This window comes from Stegastes partitus, unplaced genomic scaffold (assembly GCF_000690725.1).
Source record: "Stegastes partitus isolate 25-593 unplaced genomic scaffold, Stegastes_partitus-1.0.2 Scaffold2246, whole genome shotgun sequence".
NCBI lineage: Eukaryota > Metazoa > Chordata > Actinopteri > Pomacentridae > Stegastes > Stegastes partitus.
In genome coordinates this window covers 39,656-45,968 of record NW_007579977.1, presented here as the reverse complement: position 1 = coordinate 45,968, position 6,313 = coordinate 39,656, and the positions used below count along the sequence as shown (strand labels likewise).

General features: G+C 43.6%; 1 protein-coding gene across 1 annotated transcript in view; it reads left to right on the top strand.

Annotated features, from left to right (window-relative positions):
* The first annotated feature begins 437 nt into the window (after nt 1-437).
* Nucleotides 438-6,313, top strand: part of rhbdl3 (rhomboid, veinlet-like 3 (Drosophila)) — a 27,025-nt gene continuing 21,149 nt past the window's right edge. Inside the window, exon 1 of the mRNA XM_008304532.1 lies at nt 438-633. The gene's annotated coding sequence lies outside the window, so the exon portion shown is untranslated. The remainder of the gene's footprint in view (nt 634-6,313) is intronic.

The following is a 6,313-nucleotide window of genomic DNA, read 5'->3' as shown; positions in this document are numbered from 1 at the left end:
CAGAGAAAGAGCTGTGTGGGACCAAGATATCAGGGTTAACAAAGATGGAGAAAAAGTGCAGAGCGCTTTTCCAATTCAAGTGCATCAGTAATCACTGTGTTGAAGGTCTTTTGAATTTCCAGCTTTTTTTTCAAATATTTTTTTGGTTTTGTCAGAATGTTTGGTGTGTAGGAATGAATGCCTCCTCTGTTCTCTGGCTTAAATGTGGTGCTCGGCATCGTCTCAAAGTGGAACCCAAAGCTGTTAAGTTACTGCTCATCTGAACTATGACTGAACCGCTGCTTGTGGCTTATGGTGGACGTTTTAATGTTTGGCTGCGCAGAAAATTGTACGCTGAATGACACAAAACTTCTAATATATTCAGAGTTAATTTGATGCTACATATCTTTTTCTTCAAGTAAAGATCGGTTTATTTAGACGGATCATGTCAGGGTTTTAATCCTTTTTGATTTGCCTCTGTTTGATCATTTGCAGTACGACCCGGAGAATTCAGGCTTCATCAGCACGGAGCGGTTCAGAGACCTTCTGGCGACCCACGGCTCCGAGCTGGACCCCCACAAACTGGAAGTCTTATTGGCCCTCGCTGACGGCAATGCTGACGGGAAGATCTGCTACCAAGACTTTGTCAACCTGGTGAGACAAGATGTTTTAACAGACGACTCGCTGACATCTGCATTCAAGAGAAATCCAGAGTTTACTGAGATGCCACTCACTACCATGTGTCTTTATGTTTAGATAATCAGTTTAATATCTTACATATTAGAACATAATGTTTGCATACAGTAGGAAGAACTCACTGACTTAAAACCTGAGTCAGACTCTTGTCTTTAATCTGATGACTCAAATTTACAGAATTAAAAAAGGCCTAAACTGGGCCGCCGCTGTAGCTCACCTGGTTGAGCTGGTGACCCATGTACAGGGGCTATAGTCTCCGATGCAGCGGCCATGGGTTCGAATCCCGCTCATGGCCCTTTGCTGCAACCCTTTCCCCATTCTCCTCCCCCACTTTCCTGTCTCTCCTTCAACTGTCCTATCTAATAAAAAGGCCAAAAAAATAACTTCCAGAAAATTAAAGATTCAAGTTAGAAAACTAAACAAGGGCGCCCCTGTAGCTCACCTAGTTGAGCGGGTGACCCATGAACAGGGGCTACAGTCCCCAATGCAGCGGTTGTGAGTTCGAATCCCGCTCACGACCCTTTGCTGCAGGTCTCTCCCCATTCTTCTCTCCCCCTTTCCTGTCTCTCTCTACTGCTCTAAATAAAGGCAAAAGCCCAAAAAATATATTTAAAAAAAAAAAGAAAACTAAACAAAACTCTGCTACCAACCTCCTCATCTGATTGACCATCAGCATCTAATCATGTTTTGCAAGCATGAGGAAAGCTTCAAGTCCAGGCAGCACATTGTCACGTTCAGTAGCACTGATGTGGTCAACAAACAATGGGCAACAACATGCAAAAACCACTGTTTAGAAATGGCTATTTTTTGACTTTGCCACAGGAAAAACTCAACAAAGGTAGTTATTTGCCTTTAAATTTAAAATTAATAACTACAAACTGTATAGAATCACCCATTTCTGCAAATTCACTGTCATTGCTGTTGGTCAAAACAATACATGCTACCAAATGGTGTCCAATGTCCTGTATGAGGCTCAGAATAGTTCAGGTCTTGACTTGAGTATTGACCTCCTCCGGGACACCTCACCGTCCACGTTCTCTGCACTTGTTTCCTTTTTATCACACATCAAACTTTTTTTTATATAATTTTCCCGTCCATCCCCAGAGCCCACACTCCAAGATCACCTCAGCTACAAGGTGGAGATTCTCCCTAATAGGAAATGACTCTGAGTCTGGTGATAAATTCGGCTCTTAACGCTCACCTTGCCCCACTTTCAGCTTCACCTTCAAACTGCAGCCTGCCGCTGATTGTCCAAGGTCTGATTCAAGTGTCTCCAGCTGTGCTCGCTGCCTCATAACCTTCTCATTTTCTGTTTTCCTACTGTCTCGCTGCTGCTCCTCATGGGGAGGCTGAACTGCTGACCCAAGGCAGTGTGAAGTGGTCTTGGAGTAGGAGTAGTTCTGTGGTAAACAATAACTACTGGGTGGCGGAGAGATGGGTTGGGGGGGGGGTGTGTGCAGACTGCAGGGAATTCATTGTTGTCTGTGAGTGTAAGTATGCCCATCTCTCCCTGCCTCTCTTGTTCTTCAGAGCTGTTTATTGTCTCATACAGTGGGTGAGGAATGAGGCTCGTAGGAAGCTTGGAAAAATGTCAAAAGGACTTTTTGTGGTTGGCTTCCAGTTGGTGTATTCATGTCACGTGAGAGGCTGTGGGTCATGGTGTGCCACTGGAAGTGGGACAGAGAGGAATGGGGTCTCTGCATCTGTGTGTACATTCACTGTTTTTTTTTTTTTTTCTTAGTCACTATTGTGTCCACCCCCCCACACTGCACCCAATGGTTTATACATTCTCACAGGCAGCAGCAGCAGCAGAAGAAAGAAAGAAAGAAAGAAAGAAGGAAGTGACTATTCATGATTATGGTAATATGATGCGTTGGGGCTGAAACTGAAAGTTGTAAATCATTTTTCAAAGCAGAAATGCAGAACATTTGCTTCTTCCAGTTGCTTAAATGTAAGGATTTGCTGCTTTTCATCACTGAATACTTTCAATTTTCTTTTTTTTTGTTGAAAAAAACATGTCTGAAGACTTTTTCGGGTTTTTGGGGGAAAATCTGAGCATTTTTTAAATTACTTCCTGACAATTTATAGACTATTAGGTAATTAAATATAGGTTAAATGTTAGCCTGACATACACTGAATACATTTGTGACCCATCTGCGCCAAATTAGTGTTTGACAGCAATGTGGAGCAGAATTTTATAACGCTCTGTAATATTATATGTTACCTACATATAGAAAACATCCATCCATCCATCATCTATACACCGCTTAATCCTCACTAGGGTCGTGGGGGGTTGGAGTCTATCCCAGCTGACTGGCGAAGGCAGGTTCACCTGGACAGGTCACCAGTCTATCACAGGGCTACACTTAGAGACAGACAACCAAGCACACTCACATTCATTCACACCTACTGACAATGTAGAATCACCAATTAACCTCAACATGTTTTTGGACTGTGTGGGAGGAAGCCGGAGAACCCGGAGAGAACCCACGCTGCACGGGGAGAACATGGAGACTCTACGTAGAAAGATCCCGGTGCCCCCACCGGGACGCGAACCGGCAACCTTCTTGCTGCAAGGCAACAGTGCTACCAACTGCGCCACCCTGCAGCATATAGAAAACAACTAGTAATAATAAGTAATAAACCCCAAATCAATATTTTATCTTGTGTTGACATAATTCGGGCTGTATCTGGGATGTAGCCGAAGGTGCAGTGCGACTGATTTCGTGCACATTTGTGCTGAAAGGACCAGTTGAATAGAAAGTTCATCGACAGCTGAAGTTTGCTGGTTTCAACATGAGTGGATGAGTTGATTTTCTCTCTTTTGATAAAAGTCGTCTTTTAAATGGTATTTTTTTTACTTTTTTGTGAAATGTTAAAGGTCACGCTCATAATGCAGTAGAGTGTGCACCTCAAAGACAGGGGTCAGATCTTCTGGGCAAAATGTTAAGTGTTATATAAAAGGCTTCTGCCAACGTGTGAAAAAGACTGAAATTTTATATCTGGCATGTAAAGTAAGAGACATTTTAAGGTCATAAATGGTCTTAATGATAAAGATCAAAGGGCCAAATTAAAATGGGACCTTAAGAAAAAGAGAGAGTTGCTATAATTCTTCCTAGTTAATTTCCACTGCCTGTTTCCTGTTGCGTTTCTGAAATGAAGACGGCAGAAAGCGGAGCAGTGAGGAGAAAAGTAGCGAGGAATAATAGAAGGGGAGGCGAGCAGACAGAGACAAACTGTGAGGGGTTTATTTGTCGCGCCGTCTCTCCTCTGCACCGCGGCTCTTCCATCAATGTGATTGTCAGTAATTGCCTGCTCACTGCTCCGTCACAGTCAGCATTCAAATCGCTGCTCACTCCTCTCTTTACCTGATCCTCCCCTCCGTCCTCTTTTGCTCTTCACCTTTACCTCTGTCTTTCTTCCTTTGTGCAACCCTCCCAGCTTTTCTCCACTCTTTCTTATCTGCGCTTTTCACTCCCTTCCTCCTCTTTAACTGTCTCTCATACATCACTCTGAGGCGTCGCCTTTCTCGCTGGGCAGAAACTGGCTCTGTAGTGGGTCTACACTTCCAAAAAAACCCACTTTCAATCCCCCTATTATTCAGATGAAACTCATATATGTCCAGTTTTGTGATGTGTATGCTTGTTAAGAGTTGGAGTGTTTTGCTTTTTTTTTTTTCCAGCTGAGACACACCTTGTGTTCGTGGTTTGGCTGAACTCCTGGGCTCCAAGGCAAGGGACATCTATCATTGTAGCCGTAGCTGCTGCAGCACATGATGATAGTTTAGACAAAAGTGTGTTTCCTTGGTGGCAACAGTTTAGAGAAAGCTCTTCCCTTCGGTTCAGCCTGACAATTCCCTTCACATAAAGAATTAGTTGTCTGGGTGTGGAGGAACGTGACGGGGCCCGGACGTCAGCGCCGCCGAACATCTCCGGGGTGAATTGGAATTCAGGACACGAGCCAGAGTCTTATTGCTCCACATTAGCGTCCAATCTCACTAAGCGAGCATTCAGACTGAAAACAGCCCCGTGTTAATAAAAACACAGGGGGCGCGAGACGGTGAAATACAATCCAGGAAGTGCAATTAGACGGATAATTGAATTTGAAGGTTTATCAGATGCTAGAACGCTGAATAATTTGTTCATTAGGAAGGATTTCACGACTTTGCAGAAGTTGTTTGAGCTGTTTGTGTGCGAGCTGTGCCGTTAGCGGACAGATGACGTTATAAAGTGCTGGGAATGTGTTGAGCACCCAAGTATTTTTTTGTTGTTGTATTGTTTTGAGACTGTTGTGTTGATGCCAACAAAGAGGCTTCCTGCCAAAAAAAAAAAAAACCCAGCCCACATGAACCTGGGCTGCCCTGGTGGGATTAAGGGGGTCGGGCCTTGAGGCACATACTTTGACATTTCTGTGGTGAAACACTTCTGCTGCCCTTCCATGTGTCCTCCTCCGACTTTCTCCCTCTTTCTTGCTCTTCTCCGGTTCAGTTTTCTTTTCGATCAGACTGTAAAAATGGTCTCCTTTCTGGCCGAACACCCATTCGTCCCCTTCAACCCCTAATCTTCCCCTTCTCCCCTCGCCTCTTGGCAGCGGGGTAAACAGACCGAACGTCATTCTTTCTTTTGTGTCTCACAAAGAGGAGAGGAATCGCAGTCACTTCACACGAAGAATTGACTGTCTTTATGGACCACTGCTGCCTGGGGGAGGTCCGTGCGTGCACTTGCTTCAGTGTGCAGTCTACAAGTGGCCATGGTAACCTGTAATAATTTTCCCACAGTTCTCGGTGCCTGATATAAAGCCTGAAATAATTGGCTTTTTTTTTTCCTTTTTTTTTTTTCCTGAAGTTTATCTCCAAACAGTGAGCTCTGCAGAGACACTAAAAGTCTCATTAAACATCGTCGGGAAAAACTATCAGCCAACTGTTCGGGGATTTTATTGATCTTCTCATTCTTACACATGTCCTCTCATCGGCGTATTCTCCTGGCTGTGTTTTTCTCGTGCATATCTTTCCGAAATGAAAAGAATTGTGATGTTGTTGTGAAGGCATTTACCAAATGATAAAACCAACATGTTCCTTAATGCTTCGATAATTCTGCGTTCATACTTGAGCAAACATCAATCTGTGCTTTATTGCAAATCCAACATTCTGAGAAGGTTTAAAGCTGCACTTTTTTTTTGTTGCACTCGCTGGAAACAATATCGCTCATCCTTATTTCCTTAAAATAACAGCTGCTAACTGACACACCTGCGATTCTACAGACGCAGTAAAAGCAGTGAGTTATGGAGTGTCACATAAACAGAGCAGAGAAAGAAAGAGATCGGGGCAGAGACAAAGAAAAGGGGGGAAGGCAGATAGAGTGAGAGAGACGTGGCACAGGAGTCGCTGCATTGTCATGAAGGATCTTAAAAAACACACAGCAAGCGGCGCAAAAGGCACAAAGCTTAGAGACAGCTTTGATTCTGATACGGCGGCTGTAAACTGCAATCTGTTTGCCATCTATGCAAAAAAAAAAAAAAGAAAAGCCAATGGCTGAATCATCTGCTCTGAGGATAAAATGATTGAGATAAGCTCAGGCCTGTAAAATAGTTTTTTTTAATCCTTTATCTGATGCAAACACTCTTTATGTTCATAACAATC